Here is a 17,711-nt window from a genome sequence, read left to right as displayed (position 1 = left end):
CTACATTATTCTCCCTGACCCTTGACCTACACACTGTCCAGCTTTAGAAGACAGACACTTCACTCTCTTCCCTGAAACAGGGTTTTGAATTGTCTAGAAACAAATGAACTCCTCAGTTCTCAATTAATCAGTACATCTCCAGAAAGAAAAAAGTCAAAAACAAAAAAACTTCTCATACATATTTAAAAGTCAGTTCCAACAATGATACACACACACACGTATACACACATTGAAAACTTCCCAAAGTTTTCCCGGTTGAACAAACTACTGAGTCCTTGAATTAATAAACAGTATGGACATTGGTTTTAAGTGAGCATTGTTGGTTTTTCTGTAGTCTCTTACTTAAGGACAAAATTCTTCTCTAGAAAAGTTTTAACTTATGCACACACACACACACATTTGTAGAGCCTTTCTGTTTATGCTTCTAAAAGAAGCTTTTAATCGTCTCACGGTGGGGTAGTTGACAAATAATTATAAATAGCAATGACAGGGAATCCTAAACGCCCCTAAACTCTCTGACTCCTGCCCTCAAAAGTCCCAGACGCTGACGTACAAATAAGCTGATTTTTCCTTTGGATCTTCAGCCTAAAGCCCTGATGTAGAAAGTTGGGAGCTACATTGGCAAACGCAAGGGACAGTATGCCCAATTTATGAAAATTCCTTTGCATAAACTGGAGGTAAGAAGAGTTTCTCCATAAAATCTAGAGTTTAATCCCCACCCCAGGCCTTCCAGAATTTGGACAGCTCCCTTGTTGGCAATGTCCCAAGCTCTCTTTCCTTAACCTAGTAGGAGGAAAAGTCATGGGGGCAAAGAGGAACCAGAGAGGGAGAGAGAGTGCACCTGTTTCCTCTCAGGAGAGGAGACCCTGCCCAGCATCTCCTGCATCTCACCTCTACAGCCTCCCTTTGAAAGCAGCCCCAACCTTCTCACTCCTCCATCCTATGGACAGAAAAGCACACAAGACAGTGGTGAGAGAACATCTCAATTTGAGCTTGTCACTAGGAAAGCCCTTCTCATTGAAATGTCCCCACAATGAAAGGAGTAACCAATAAAATAGCCTTAGCCCTTGGCCTATTTTGGTGGCAACACTCCTTCCTTTTGGAGGGAAGTGGAGGCAAGGGGGAATGGGGATTTCTGTTAGCCGGTAGAGCATGCATTCCCTCTTTCTGAACCTTTAGCTGTGTTTACTGCAGCTTTCTTGGGCTGGCTTATCTCTGCCCCCAATTAATTACATAATGCTCCCCATGAGAACCTCAGAGCCTGAACAATCCCATCGCACTCTTGGACCACGTGATGCAGTAGCTCACCTGCGCTGGTCAAAGTCTCAAAATAAGACTCCAAGGATTTATTTTACAGTCAGCCCGTCTGGATTATATCTCAAACAAGTCTCAGGATTTTGGAATGTCCACACAGCAGACCAACAGTGGGAGCTGCTCACCTTCTCTGAGAGAACAGGTGAACGAGCAGATGATGTTCGATGAATTCCTTTCACCCTATTCAGCCTCTGGACCAGCAGCAAAGAGAAGGAACATCTTCTATCCCCTAAAACAAGAGGGAGGTTGTATCCTGTAAAACTTGCTCACACTGTTAGAGAGGGAGGAAATATCTACATCACCACCAGAAGCTCACTACCCCTCAAGCAAGAAGCAAGTTAAGTCCTACTCACAACACTTTGTTACCAAGGGCCTTCCTTCCTGAGGCCACCCTTACCAGTGAGAGGGTCACCCCAACATTCCAAAAAGTGAAATCTACACCTGAAGAGAACAAAGCCAGGGCATCCCTGCTAGGCAAGCTCAGCATGCTGAAGCAGAAAGCTGGTCCTGTATCCTTCTCCCTTCTCCCTCCAATTCTATCCCAACCCTCATGGGATGCCCAAAGGGACCTCCTACACGACCCCAGCCCCTCCAATGTACAGTAACACATCCCCTATCTCAAGCCAAGCTCAAAGATGTCATTGTACAGGAGCTTAATCCATTCTGTAATAATGTAATCAACCCTTTCTTAGGTGGGTACTCTGAATTGTCACTCATCTGACTTTCCAGGACCCCTGCTCTACTACTCCTGTCTAAAGCCGACTATGTTCCCATTTCTCAGGAACTTTTTGGTGTTCCTTTTCCCTAGTAAAGAAAGCTGAGGGTTTTATGCAATCACCTAACTGTCACGTAAGGGGATTAAAACCTGGGCTCCCATTTTAATATGTGTGGAGCTTAGGGGCTTCCAGTCCCTGGAGAATCTAGTCTTCCATTTGATTTTTCATCTTTTTCTAAGTTTTAAAGACTGACATGGCAAGATGAACATCCTTATCTTGATCTCAGTTATGGTCCTGGATATAGTAGCTCAAAGAGGTTGGGCTTAATACCCTTTCAATCTACAGAACTGATCATTATTTGTGATGTGGCAATACATCAGCCCACACATAGAGTTGGGGTGTTGGAATGGAAAATGTTAATAAAGCCAAGGTGATGTTTCTCTGAGCTTGTCACTTCAAAGGCCATCACCTCTGATAGCATTTCACCAAACCTGGTTTATACAGCTTATAGCTTACCCACTTCTCAACCATATAATCTGGCCTCCTCTCTCACCACGCTACTGAAACTGCTGTTCCCAAAGTCCCCAAAGACCTCTGGGCTACTTTAGCCCTTCTTGACCTCTTAGCAGATTCGTCATGGTTAGCTTCGCCCACTCCTTCCTTCTTAAAATACGCTCCTCCCTTGGTTCCTATGATGCTGCACCCTCGTGATGTTCCCGCTCCTTCTCAGGCTCTTCCTTCCCTGTTTGCTTTTTGTTTGTCTGTTTTTGCACATTCCCACCAATGTTGATGTTCCTCAGGACTCCATCCTGGACCTCTTTGGTTTCATTCTATGGGCATTTCCTAGACAGCCTTATCCACTAGTCAGTATCTATAGCATCTTGAGGCCAAGGCCTATTTCTCTCACCTGTATCCTCAGTCCCAGAACAATGGATACACATAAGATACACCTAACAAACATTTGGTGGGTTAAATTGCTGTTTCCCTTTAATAGCATCAAATCTATGGCTGGCTCCCAGGCCCCCTCCATCAGCGCCTGTATTTCCCCAGAGAAAGTGTAAAGTTTACTACACTGTACTTCCTAAAGAAAGACAGAGATTGTTCTTTCCTTGGCCCTTCTCCTGTCCCTTGGGTAAAATTTCTCAGGTAGGCTCCTGAATAGTTTTTCAACCTGCAGTTCACTGCCTGATAGAAGATCATAAAGTTAATGTACTAGGTTACAACCACAATTTTTAAATTAAGCAGAATCTAATACACTAATATAGGCAATATCAAAATGTTTTATACATGAGGGACGGGATTTATTTCTTAAATCTCTGTATGTGTGAATGTGTGCACATAGCACACATTGAGTGTACTGGTAAAAATGTAAAATTTATATATTACAGTGAATTATGGTCAAAAAAAGTTTGAGAAAAACTGCTCTGAAGTGTCCACATACTATATCCAGGTCAAGGGTAATCCCAGTACAGTTTATCTCATAAACAACATATCCTTCTACTAAGCCCTAAGAAGTATCATGAACTTAACTCCATTACAGAGCAAGTTTCAGAATAAGTAATCTTTTCATTTTAGTAGCTTCCTAAAAAGATGGACTACTCAAAAATTCAGGGCTTGTGTTGTCACTTAAACTTTTTCTTCTTTTAAACAAGCTTCATTAAAATAAAAATTAAGGGCTTCCCTGGTAGTGCAGTGGTTGGGAATCCGCCTGCCAATGCAGAGGACATGGGTTCAAGCCCTGGTCCGGGAAGATCCCGCATGCCGCGGAGCAACTAAGCCCGTGAGCCACAACTACTGAGCCCGCATGCCACAACTACTGAAGCCCGTGCACCTAGAGCCAGTGCTCCGCAACAAGAGAAGCCACTGCAATGAGAAACCCATGCACCACAACAGAGAGTAGCCACCACTCGCTGCAACTAGAGAAAGCCCACGCGCAGCAATGAAGACCCAACGCAGCCAAAAATAAACAAATAAAATAAATAATTTTTTTAAAAAAATTAAAAGGTCATGATATATTTTGCCAGAATATATTTTCATAGCATCAAAATGATCTGTTTCAGAAAATGCATTGTTCTATGTGAAATGAGTATCAGGAGTTCTACACTAGATAAAATCCTTTGGGAATCCATACATGTGGCAAGTTTGGACTGACACAGACACTCTTCAGGACTGGGAAGGTGACCCATGATTCTCAGATTTTACCTCCTCCAGAGGGCTTACAAGAAGGACAACTAGGAACCTATTCCAGGCCCTAAAAATAAGGGTATAGGTGGTAGAAGAATCTCCTTTCCAATGGTGGTGAACTTCTGAAATCCTGGGATAAATATATCTGGTAGATTGGGAGAGTGCCACCTTGTGCAGTTTCAGAACCACACATGGAAGAGGCCATAATGATGCATCACAATTCTCTTTGTGTTTTTTGCTGTTGTTGTTGCTGTTTTTAGTGTGCTTGTTCAACAACGACATATAACCCAACACTACATACACCGTTGTCTCCCAGTTTCCCTGTCTTCCTCACCCAATAGCATACCCACCTGGGCCATATGTCAAAGAGTAGGGAACCTCACTGGAGACCTGGGATTATCAACCTGTCGTGAAGCCCTTGCCTTTTTGCCCTGGGGAGCGTTTGTATCTTCTCCCTGAGAGTTCTTGACCCCTTGGGACTTTTCGTTCATAGGTGCAGATGGACTGGGCTTCATTACCTGTCTTAGGTGTTGGGCTTCTCCCCTAGTCCAGCACTCAGAGGTATAAACAACTAAATTATATAGTTGCTATATGCCAACCAGGAGAAAGGGGAAAGCCCTCTAAGGAAATAAGAAAGCTCTGTACAATAGAGACAGTGGGTATCTGTAATATCATTCAATGCACAGTGACAGAAAATGAGACTGGAGAAATCACCATGTAACCTGGAGATGAGGGAAAAATCAAGCGTATCAACAAACATGACCACCCTGCAGACGAAACAGTATTCCCATATCAAAGAAGAGTGTGTCTATAGAAGAGGCGAGTCATCATCAACTATAGCAAATTGGTCTCAAAGAGGAAAAACTGTAGCCGCAGCCTTGTTGAGGGGAGAGGGAGGTTAAATCACAGTAGTACACGTCAGAAGTGTGACTGAATTGAGTCCAACCCCAGCTCCCTCACTTACTAGCTGTGGGGCCTTGGGCAGTTAGTTACCTAGCTGTTCCGAGTCCCAGTTTCCTCATCTACAACGGGGACAATGGCAGTGCCTGACCCATAGAATCGTCGTGAGGGTTAAGGGATGCAACCCATGCAAAGTGCTGGGCAGGTGCCTGCACATGGTCAACTGACAATAAGTGTGAGCTGCTAGTGTTACTTATGTTACTGTTAACACTAGTAAGCAATGCATCCTAGACAAGTGTTTAATCGTATTTATTCATTCAATAAATATTTACATCAAGCGCCTGCTATATGGGAGTTCGGCCACGAACATGACCCATATGGTCCCTGTTTTGACTGAGATGGTGTATTGTTCATCAAGTTTCTCTATGGCTAGAGTGAAATATCATTCAAATATTTCTGCCCAATGTTAAGCCCACCAAAAAGTGTTCTGATCACAGTTTGGCTTCCCCTGTACATTTGCCTGCAGGAAGAGTGCACTGGGCCAACACTGTCTGTACAGTATGGTTTCTCTTGTAAACTAATGTAATGAGTCTGCATTCTAAGCAATCTCTGGGGAGTCTGAGCAGTCTCCTAGGGGCCAAGCAACTCTAGAGCTCTGATACAGTTAGGTATCTGGTGGGTTAAGCAGCAGACTCCAGGCTATGATGAATGCCACCCTCCAGGGTCCTGTTTCATCCCATGTCTCTTCACCCTATGAACCCTCCCAGCCCTGGACACCCTGCCCAGGGGGCTGGCATCTGCCTATTTTCGAATAAAGACAACTGAGGCATGAGGGGCAACAGCCCTGAGCCTGGACCCTGAGGAACTCCAACTGAGCCCCGACTCCACCACATCTAGCCACCTGACCCTGGGCAGGGCACTCAGAGTGCAGGGACCTCGTTCCCCAGGGTGGTGGACAGGATTCAAGAGTGGAATATACATGGAAAGGCACTGGTGGCATCACAGAGGAGGCAGGCGTAAGAATCACAACCATAGGATCCCTCCTACCTCCTTGGAGCACTCTGGCTTACCCAGAGGGAGGTAGGGGAGACCTGTGTACCTCCAGCTGCAGGGAAGACCAGACTGCTGGCGAGGACAGAGCTGCTCCATGGTCACTGCTGCAGGACCCGAATGAACCAGTATAGGTGGAGTAGTGAGCCACATGTTGATGTCATATGAAGGCCCTTGAAGTTTTCTTGGGCCAAAATAACTCTCCCACCTGCCTGCTAATTCCCAGCATTAGTCACTCACTGCTTGAGGGATATCTTAGGCGTATTAATGTGAGTTAAGGTATAACTGATCTGTTAGGCAACAGATTAGCTAAAGAATACATGAGTAGAGAAAAAGTTATGCAATTCACAGTAAAAACCCTTCGATGGCTTCCCTTGTTCTGATAATAAACTATGCAATTCTGAATGTGATTGCCAAAGCCTTGCATGGCCTGCCCTGCCAACCCTTCCCAAGGATCCTTGTGCCACAATGACTGCACTAGGACCATGTGGCCCTCTTCAGCTCCTTGAACAGACCCAGTTTTTCCCTTCCTCAAAGCCTTCGCACATGCCGCCGGCATCAATCAGGGTGATGATGGCGCATATATATATTCTTACGTGCATGCATCCACATACATATATACGTAAACGTGCATACACACATACATGTATAGATACACATATATACCTACAAAAGTATACATATACATATATACATACATACATATATATGCACAAAAAGATTTATTTTAAGGGACTGGCTCATGCAATTGTGAGGGCTGTGAAAAGTCTAAAGTCTGTAGGGCAGGCCAGCAGGCTAGAAAAACTTAGGCAGGATTTCTATGTTACAGTTTTGAGACAGAAGAATTCCTTTTTCAGGAAACCTCAGTTTTTTGCTCTTAAGGCCTTCAGCTGATTTTGAGGCTCACCCAGTGTCAAAGCAATCTCCTTTACTTTACAAGTCGACTGACTGTAGATGTTAATCGTATCTACAAAATACCTCCACAGCAACATCTAGCGTTTGACCAAACAGTTGGGCACCATAGCCTAGCCAAACTGACACATAAATTTAACCATCACACTGCCCCTCTGCCTGGGATTTCCCCTCCCTCCCTCACCCGACTGGCACCTTCTTGCCTCCTAGGTGTCACTGTAAGTATCACTTCTTCAGGAAGCCAGCTCTGCCTGTCACCTTATCTAGGTGCCCACAGCGGTTCTGTCTCTAAGCACCTTTTATTTTTCATCTGTTGCCCTGCCCCAGTTCTAAGCTTACTTCTGAGTCTACTTATTTCCCCACTGGATCTCCCCACCTGAATCTAAGCTCTATCACAGCAGGGTCACGTAGGTTCTGGTCACCGCTGCAGGTTGCTCTAGCCCATAGAGCATCTTCAGGTACCTTAGAAAAGGCTCCCTTCCTCCAATGTGCCCCTCACAGGTCAGGGCCTGGGGAGCAAACTGGGCTTCCACTGCCTGAAAACCCCTGTGCAGGAGTCAACCTGTGTAGCCAGCAGAATGAGAGACAAGGCCCGCAAGAGAGGACAGGATGAATGAGTATCCCTGACACATTTGGACAGGGTCCATGTTCTGGGATGCTTACATTTCAACTTGAGAAAAAGACACGTAAAAACACAAGGAGCAGCACTTCCCTGGTGGTCCAGTGGTTAAGACTCTGTGCTTCCACTGCAGGGGGCATGGGTTCGATCCCTGGTCAGGGAACTAAGATCCTACATGTCTCGAGGCATGGCCAAAAAATAAATTTTTTTTTAAAAATTAAAAAAAAACCCAACAACACAAGGAGCTTGGTGGTGAGGGAGCAGGGTTCAGGCTTGTGTGTGGGAAGTGGGGTGGGATTGAGGCAGCAGGAGGGCCTTAGTGGGGGTAGACAGAAGACTAAAGGATAAGAGAAAGATACCAAAGAGGAACACCCCCTAGCAGGAGGAAGGGAGGACAGGGTGGGGTGTCAGTGGCAACTGGAAATTGGAAAGGACCCAGAAACATACCCCATCAGAATTAGAACAGACAGCAGGGGACACCTAACCCAGAGACCCTCAACGGTAGGCACTGCCCCCCAAGAGGACACACTGGACTCTCCGAGAAGGGGCATACTTACTCTGTAAAAGCATTGATTCATTATTATAGTACTCCAAGTTTATACTTTGGAAAAAGCTTTTAAAAACCTATTATTTTCTTAATTCAGAATACATACAGAGAACAAATCTCTGACATGGGCCTGACTAGGCGTGTCATCCAAAAAGCAAGATGTTTCTAAACACTCCTCATCCTTTGAGAGTTTGTGCTGTAGGTAATACCTGAACCTTTGGCCAGCTTGGCCACCCTCACCCACACAGTCCCCTCGGACATGTGCACTCCAGCCCTCAGCCAGCCACTCACACCTTGCAAGCTCGGCCAGCTTCTGAGTTACTGCCTGGGCCTACTCTCCTCCAGAACAGAGCTCCGTCGGGGCCCAAACAGTTCCCTGCACAAACAGAAACCAAGCTCTGCAACAGAATTCGGGGCTGCCCTGGAACTGCTCACAAGTGACAGTTGAAAATACCCTCATCTTAAAAAGAATAATCCCAGGAAGCAACAATTTAGAAGAGGCCAGAGGCTGCCAGCCAGGACTGACACATGTTTAATCAGTGGTGTATTTATTCTACAAACATTCACTGCACCCCTGTGTGGGCCAGTCACTGGGCCAGGCTGGAGGATACAGTAGTGAACAAGAGAGATCCCGCTCTGTGCTTCCCCAGCAGACTGCCAGCTACAGGCTCCAGAGATGGAAGAAAGGGGGACCTTAAGGTGCTTATCTAAATCAGCTAGGTCACTGTGCCTACCCTTCATGGGCTGGGTGTTCCAGGGTATGTTATTTATTACCCTCCCTTTAAATTTTTTCTCCTCCACCCCTAGGGCCTAGACGAGTCAGGAATATTTCTGGGGTTTTCTATGTTCTTCACCATAACAGATGCTGTGGTTGCATCTCACAGGGTGAGGGGCCTGGCCCCAACTTTAACAAGCAGCAGTCCAGCCATGCCAGAGCTGCTTCGGATGGCCTGTGTGAATTGGTTTGCAGACCTGATGTGAGGTCCTTCCTTCCTGTGAATTCTCTGCAGCTCCTTCAGTGATGCCTAATGAGCATGGGGGCTGGTGATATATGTTAATTTAAAAGTAAATTCACACGTTCAACAAATAGAATGCTTTCATTTCAAAAATAAAACGTACTCATTTTACATTTTCAAATATGAAGCTATAAGATTTTTATATTTATCAGAAGGGCATATGCATTTTAAAGGACTGAGAAATGGCGCTTCCTATCTGGGCCCTGAACGGGTTACAGGCAGGCTTTGGCCCTTCGAGCTGCGCAGCAGTCTTCAGCCACAATCAGCCTCCTCTGCTTACCCCAGGTGTGCCGCACACGATCATTTCCTTAGAGCAGCATGACCTGCACTGCCCAATACCACAGACATAAACCACAAGTGGCTATTGAGCTTTGACATGACACTAGTCCAGACAGATGTGCTAGGAGTGCAAAATACACACTGGATTTTGAAAACATGTTACCAAAAGAGAAGAATGTAAAATACTTCATGAATAATTTTATATGATTAGATGTTGAAATGATAATATTTTGGCTATATTGGGTTAAGGAAAACATATTATTAAAATGAATTTCACCTGTTTTACCTTTCTTAATGTGGTTATTAGAAATTTTTTAATTATATATATGTGGCTTCCATCTGTGGGTCACATTACATTTGTATCGGACAGCACTGCTCTGGACAATCCCTACTGCACTGAGGGAGAAAAGACAAGACTTACAGGCACTGGTAGTTAGAAGAGATTTAGTGGATGTAGGGGGCTGGGGAAGGAGGATAAATTCTTTGCTTAAGAAATAAACTTTTACAAGATCTAGAATTAAAAGTGCATACCAAGAAAGAAAGAGAGGAGGGGAGAACAAAGGACAGGAAGGGGATCGGGAGGGAAGGAGAGGGAAAGGGAGGGGAGGGGAAGGAAAAACATCAAAGGGAAAGGACCTCTGTCTCAGTCAATTCAGGCTGTGATAACAAATTACCATAGACTTAAACAGCAAACATTTATTCTCACAGTTCTGGAGGCTGGGAAGTCCAAGATCAAGATGCCAGCAGATTTGGTATCTGGTAAGATCCTGCTTCCTAATTCATAGACGGTTGTCTTCTTGCTGTAACCTCACATGGTAGAAGGGTAAAGAAGCTCTCAGGGGTCTCTTTTATATGAGCACTAATTCATCCATGTGGGCTTCACCCTCATGACCTAATCACCTCCCAAAGGCCCCACCTCCAAATACCATCAGCTTGAGGGTTAGGATCTCAACACAGAAATTGGCAGGGGAGGGGGTTGGACATAAACATTCAGTCTATAACAACCTCTAACCTTATTCTATCCCTCAAGTCTCCTCTCCTCCCAATGACCCCAGCCAGACTGACTGGCCCCCAGTTTCCCTGCTATCGCATCTGTCGTCTGAACACCATTTAGCAGTTTGGGTCAGTTCCACAAGCACATTCTGTGTGAGGCATTGTGTGGCACCCAGGGAGAACCACAGTAACGATATGTCTGCCCCGAGGCAGTCAGTCTAGTGGAGAAGCAGCCATGGAAACAGCACTGGCCATACCAACCTCCCCGTGCTGGGGACTGCACACTGAGAGCTGTCTGCTCCTCCAACTCTCTCTTCATTCCCAGCTGGACTGCAAGCCTTAGAGTGGGTGGCATGTCTTATTTCTTCTGCCTCCATCGCCGAGCTGCGATATTCATAAAACACTAACTTATTGGAAAAGGTTTGCGATATAGTGGCTTTAAAATCAGGTGACTGCAACTACTGAGCCTGCGCGTCTGGAGCCTGTGCTCCGCAACAAGAGAGGCCGCGACAGTGAGAGGCCCGCGCACTGCGATGAAGAGTGGCCCCCGCTCGCCACAACTAGAGAAAGCCCTCACACAGAAAGGAAGACCCAACACAGCCATAAATAAATAAATAAATTTATAAAATCAGGTGACTGGGACTTCCCTGATGGCGCAGTAGTTAAGAATCTGCCTGCCAATGCAGGGGACACGAGTTCGAGCCCTGGTCCAGGAAGATCCCACATGCCGTGGAGCAACTAAGCCTGTGGGCCACAACTCCTGAGCCTGCGCTCTAGAGTCCGTGAGCCACAACTACTGAGCCCGCGTGCCACAACTACTGAAGCCCATGTGCATAGAGACTGTGCTCCGCAACAAGAGAAGCCACTGCAAGGAGAAGCCTGCGTGCAGCAGCAAAGACCCAATGCAGCCAAAAAAAATCAGATGACTAGGTTCAAATCCCAGCTCTGCCACTTAAACTAGCTGTTTGGTGTTTTTTTTTGTTTTTTTTTTTTAACATCTTTGTTGGAGTATAATTGCTTTACAATGGTGTGTTAGTTTCTGCTTTATAACAAAGTGAATCAGCTATACATATACATATATCCCCATGTTTCCTCCCTCTTGCTTCTCCCTCCCACCCTCCCTATCCCACCCCTCTAGGTGGTCACAAAGCACCGAGCTGATCTCCCTGTGCTACGCGGCTGCTTCCCACTAGCTATCTATTTTACATTTGGTAGTGTATAAGTGTCCATGCCACTCTCTCACTTTGTCCCAGCTTCCCCTTCCCCCTCCCCGTGTCCTCAAGTCCATTCTGTACATCTGCATCTTTATTCCTGTCCTGCCCTGAGGTTCTTCAGAACCATTTTTATTTTTACTTTTTGGATTCCATATATATGTGTTAGCATACAGTATTTATTTTTCTCTTTCTGACTTACTTCACTCTGTATGACAGTCTCTAGGTCCATCCACCTCACTACAAATAACTCAATTTCATTTCTTTTCATGGCTGAGTAATATTCCATTGTATATATCTGCCACATCTTATTTATCCATTCATCTGTTGATGGACATTTAGGTTGCTTCCATGTCCTGGCTATTGTAAATAGAGCTGCAATGAACAACACGGTGGTACATGACTCTTTTTGAATTATGGTTTTCTCAGGGTAGATGGCCAATAGTGGAATTGCTGGGTCGTATGGTAGTTCTATTTGTAGTTTTTTAAGGAACCTCCATACTGTTCTCCATAGTGGCTGTATCAATTTACATTCCCACCAACAGTGCAAGAGGGTTCCCTTTTCTCCACACCCTCTCCAGCATTTATTGTTTGTAGATTTTTTGATGATGGCCATTCTGACTGGTGTAGATGATATCTCATTGTAGTTTTGATTTGCATTTCTCTAATGATTAGTGATGTTGAGCATTCTCCCATGTGTTTGCTGGCAATCTGTATATCTTCTTTGGAGAAATGTCTATTTTGTTTTTTAACCTTAGGCAAGTTTTTGACCTGTCGGTGCCTCAGCTTCTGCACCTGTCAACTAGAGAAAAAAACGGTACCTACCTAGTAGAGACCCTGCATTAAATGAGCTGAGCTGTAAAAGTCTTTAACAGAGTCTGACACATATTAACAGCTAAATAAGTACTAGCGATAGATATTATCAGCCTCTGCCACCTGATAGGATGGGCTGATAGGATAGGGTGGGCAGGGGAGAAGGAGTCCAAGGTAAGTCCGAGGTTATACTCAGGTGAGTGGAGGAAGTGCCTTTAACAGAAGTAGACAACACAGGAGGAGGAGCTGCTTTCAGAGGCAAGGTGGAGAATTTGATTTTAGATTTATAGCCTGGTAGTCAGCCAAGGGGTTTATCCAACAGGCAGTTAATTCAGGATCGGCAAGAGGTCTGGGCCGCAGACAGATTCATGAGTCAGTGCAAATTAGTCATTAGAGCCAGGAAGTACTGAACACCTGGAAAGAAGTGGTGAGCGCTGGAGTCTGGGCACACAGCCAGAGCAGGAACACACCTTCAGGCAGAGCCAACGCCTGCCACGGGGAAGGGGGCGACCACTAGACAGCAAGATCTGAAAGGCCCTGAAAAGTCCCCCATTACACACCTACTTAAAATAAAAACCCTCTCCTCCGCTAGCCTGAAAAGCACAAGATCACACCCCTGCAGTGGATGAACCCCAGCAAGCCTCGATTAATGTGCCCCTAACTCCAGGGGGGCTGAGGGTCTCAAAACTCGGGTGAGGAGCCATGGACTCCGGTCTGCGGGCTGATGGGCAAATGTCACTTGGCAGTGGCATGGATGAGGCCAGCCAGGCGGGAGAGGCGGTCACAGGAAATAAGCCGCGGAACGTTGGGCGACTTCGGGGGAAAACGCGCACAGGCTCAAACCGTTTCGGCCTGGGAAACGTTCGGGGATGTGCAGCTCACCCAGACCCGGTCTGGAGCCACTGGCCACTCTGACCAGCCTCTCCCGGTGCCCAAACACCCGTCTTGCCATAAATCCGAGACCGCAAAGGCCTGGCGAGGGTCCCGCCGAGATGCGAAGCGCCTGGTGACCAGGGAGGAATGAATGCTACCTGCTCAACCGACACTTCCCGCGGGACACGGACGCTTTGCTTTCTCAGATAAGACTCAATGGAGAGCGTGGTCGTGCTTTCACCAGGTACGGGGCGCAGCCGAGCTTCTCGGGCGGGGAGGCTCCACCGGGTCGGGGGTCACCGGGCCGGGGCGGGGCTGGGCAGAGGTCCAGACGCGCACGCGCGGAGCACGGGCCGCGCGAAGGTCCGCCCCGCGAGGCCCCTGGGCATCGCGGCCGTTGGGCCGTTGACGCCGCGGCGCGGGGAGGACCAGGATCCAGACAAGCCAGCCAGCCCCGCCAGGACCCGCTCGCGAGGACCAGGGGACAATGACCAGGCCAGCAGCAGCCATCCTCAGTTCTCCCTCCAGGGCATCCTTGTAAAGAAAGAGCGCCGCCGTGCGTCCTGAGGACCCATGACCACGAGACGAGAGTGGTGGCGTTTATCCTTGTGCTCTGGAGCAAAGAGAATTTAGGCCAAACATGTTTAAGCCAGCCTGGCTGTTTTCTGCAGTAGATTCAGTGGTTCTTGAAAAGCATCTTGGTAGGAAAAAGAAACTGAAAACTGTACCAGGCAAGGGCCGAAAGAAACCGTTCTGTAAAGAGAAGTGCTTAGTGGTGACCAGCCAGGATGCTGGAGCGAGGCTGCCTGGGTTTGAGTCCTGGCTTTACTACTTCTAGAGTATGACCTTGGGCAAGTTTCTTAAACTCTCATGCCTTGGTGTTTTGGACCTGTAAACGAGTACTATAACAGTCCTTGCCTCATTAGATTGATCTGAGGATTAAATAAGCTAATACTCAGAACAGCGCCTGGCACATAGTGAGCACTCAATAAAAATGAACTCTTATTGTCATTCCAGAATGCAGGTGCCTTCACCAGTGCAGAGTCATGGTGGCATTGCCGGTCCTGCAGAGAGAATGAAGCTACCAAAGAGAACACAGACACAGGACGCTCAAGTTAAACAAAGCCACAGCATCGTGCAGTCCTTTTCATTAAAAAATTAAATAGCCGTCTAGAAAGTTGTGAAGCAAATTGGAGAGAGGCCAAGACTTCAGTAGAAATCACTGAAAGGGATTTTGTACTTAAAGACTTTTCTTTGAGCAAGTGCCTATGTAAAAGTTAGCAACTGTCTGTGATGAGCACTGAAAGCCCTGAAATAAGTAGTGGGACTCCTAGCAGGACAAGAACAGCATAGATCACCCAGAAGAGGGTCCAGAAAGAACACAGACCATCGTCTGAGCCACAGTGGATAGGCTTATTATCAGTTCTTTAGTACGAAAGGACAGGATAGACCCACTCTAAAATCTTCAGGATAAAGCTCATTACAGTATGAATTTAGTCATTCTTTTTAAAAGGGCATCCATTTTGTCTTTATAAAGTCATAGGTGAACCAGGCTTTGTGCTAGACATTGGAAACACATGGTGAACAAGACAGACCCTGCCCGCATGGAGTTTATGATCCTAGGAGACTTGACATTAACCGAGTAATCACACAAATGTCATTGCAAGCTTTGTTAAGTGCTCAGAAGAAATATGAAATGGTCAGTGAAGATAATATAAGAGACTTTGAGACTTGGGAGTCCGGCAGCTTTCTGAGAGAGCAACAGCAATGCCACGCCCTGAGGATAAGGGGACGTTGCCTGGGCAAGAACTGCAGCAGATGGTGCCAGGGAAGAGCATGCTTGAAGGCTCTGCGGTGGGAAATGAGGGGTGTGAGCCAGCGACTGGGAGAAGGCCTGTGCAGGGAGCATGTCAGTGGGTTGGAGAGCCTGCCAGGCAGGACCATGTTAGCATCTTTGCTTTCTTCCAAATACAGTGCAGGTCACTGAGGGGTGTAGGCACACGCAGTTGACATTGACATATTCAGATTTGTGTTTTCAACGGATCCTTCCAGTTGCAGTGTGGAAGCAAGTTTGAGGGACTAGAACGGAAAACAGAAGTCTATTTTGGGAGGCTCTCAATCTGGCTGTTAGAGTCAAAGTTATGGTGCCCACAACCAAATACAGAGACTCCTTTACTGAGTCGGATCCCAAAAGGCTCATACCTATCTGGGTGCTCCGCATGCTAGAGTGACACCCAAACCATAGGAGTCCATGTGACCACAGTGAAGCTCTTATTTGGGTAAATTTAGTTGAATCAAAAAGGTGTCAAGAATAACAGTAGCCATATAGAAGTTTGTGAAAATAATGGGTTTGACCTAGTGAACTAAGCTGAGAATGTGAGGCTGAAATGATGAGCTGATGTGCTGGGGTTTGAAGAGGCTGCCTGATTTCAGGACAACTGAGCGACAGAGGAATTAAACAGATGAAGACCAAATTACTATACCCATTTTATTAAAAGCAAAGTTGAAGAATTGGCTTAGGGCTGTGGGCAAGCCATGTTGCACATATTTCACTTCTGAATTCAACCTGCCCTGATCGTAGAGGGCCCTGTGACGGGCAGGTGGTGCAAGATGGGGCCTGTTTGGGGGACTTTTGCCTTTGGGGGCCCCTTCCTCCATAAACAAATATTAGAAATTATATTTTACGGCTGAATTGGTACAAAAGTATCATCCAGGGTGGTTTATATTCCTTTTTTCTTCTGATTTTAAAAGAAAAGAAAACATTTCGTGGCCCTCTAAACTGGGGTACGTCAGCCCAGCAGAGGGCAGAATCCTAGAGTCGCAGGCAGGTAGGTAGGTCCTGAGATGGAGGAGAGGGGATTTGAGCTGAAAGTGCCTGTAATGGACAGTGCTACTCTCAGAGGGTCCGCCCATGGAACATGACTGGTTGTCCCTCCAGCAAAGTACACTAGGATCCAAATAAATGTTCTGGTCCTGGCTGACCAAATTTGTGTACCAGCAGATTCCAGTTCCCAAGGATCCATGTACCAAGCGGCATTAAGAAATACAGTCTGGTAGCCAAAAATAATGTCAGTGTGTTTTCCAGTCTTTGTGACTCCTGAAGAATGTTCATTGAAATCTGTAACTCATCACACCTCCAGAAAGCCTGCTTCCTCCTAATTCGGTCAAGCCCTGCAACTAACTGCCCTTACTGCAAACCCACCTATCTAACCCTAGTCTGGCTTGTCTGTCTTCCTCAACTCTTTCTTCCTTTTGTTTCCTCCCCACCATTAACCTGCTTGTTCTCCAGGAAGGGAAGCACAGAGACCCGTGGGGAGGGGGAAATGCCCCTCCCTGTGAGGGGTAGAGAGGAGGAAGGAGGAAGGGGTGGGAAGGACTCACCTACTGCGTCAGTCTTTGCCCTGTCACACCGCAGAAGCCAGAAGCCTTAAAAAACAGCCCATTTTGTTACAATAACAACAGACAATGTCTAATAGAAATAGAAATGCCCTATAGCAGGGCCCAGCTGGAGATGCCAGTGAGCCAGCGGGCACAGGAGGTGCCGGGTAGGGAGCGGGGAGTGGCAGAGAGGCCACACCCCCGTTTTAGACCGGAAGAAGAGAAGGGCAGTGTTATCCAGCCCTCCATGTGCCCGTCTGTCTTAGCTCCTGGGGTAAAGAGCAACTGCATGGCAGAAGAATGCTATGGAATTCTTGGCCAGCCACTTGGTGGGCAGAACCGAGGGCTCCATTGCATAGATGAACCAGAATTCAAAAACAACAACATCAAGTACAGATTGTAAATTATAGGCAAAAGCTATGGAAATGTTTGAGGGAAGCAGTACCCTTTAAACAATTCTGTCCTAAGGGGCCTTATTTCTGTCTGAGTGTTTGATTTGCTACACATGGACAAGTGGCATGTGTGTGTTTCAACAGCTGTGTGCTTTTAGACTCCAGAGGGTGGTTCCATGAAATCTCCAGGCCTGTGATGCAGCCCAGCTCCCAACATGACCTGCATTTCCAGGGAGGATGAGAAGTCCATAGTTTTACATCTTTGAGCAAACAAGATCCATGCCTACTGATAAGGCAAGACCTCAAGAAATATCTAACTCCAAGGGATAACTGCCCATTTTCACATGGTAGGAGAAACCGTATCTCTGTATTATTACAAGCTCAAGCAAGCCCTGGAAGGAACTCTGTGCTATTAAATCTTAAGGAACAGTTGGTGTTCTATATATACACATTTCTACTCACCAGGGAGACACTGCAGCTCCATCTGCTTGAAAAAGATGTCAAAATAACCTGG

The 17,711-nt window shown here is 46.4% G+C and overlaps 1 long non-coding RNA gene across 4 annotated transcripts in view; it reads right to left on the bottom strand.

Moving 5' to 3' along the window:
• Nucleotides 1-16,893, bottom strand: part of LOC132522184 (uncharacterized) — an 87,336-nt gene extending 70,443 nt beyond the window's left edge. Inside the window, exons 1-2 of one of the 4 annotated variants that reach the window (XR_009541100.1) lie at nt 16,809-16,893; nt 1,440-1,543 (exon numbers count right to left, since the gene is read on the bottom strand). This is a non-coding gene — a long non-coding RNA (uncharacterized LOC132522184). Of the gene's footprint in view, nt 1-1,439; nt 1,544-13,585; nt 13,709-16,808 lie in introns of those variants that run through there. The other 3 variants (XR_009541103.1, XR_009541102.1, XR_009541105.1) reach the window with 3 other exon arrangements.
• Nucleotides 16,894-17,711: the final 818 nt, after the last annotated feature.

This window comes from Lagenorhynchus albirostris, chromosome 6, assembly GCF_949774975.1.
Source record: "Lagenorhynchus albirostris chromosome 6, mLagAlb1.1, whole genome shotgun sequence".
Lineage (NCBI taxonomy): Eukaryota > Metazoa > Chordata > Mammalia > Artiodactyla > Delphinidae > Lagenorhynchus > Lagenorhynchus albirostris.
Note: the sequence above shows the minus strand (reverse complement) of the source record. Positions and strands in the feature narration are given on the sequence as shown.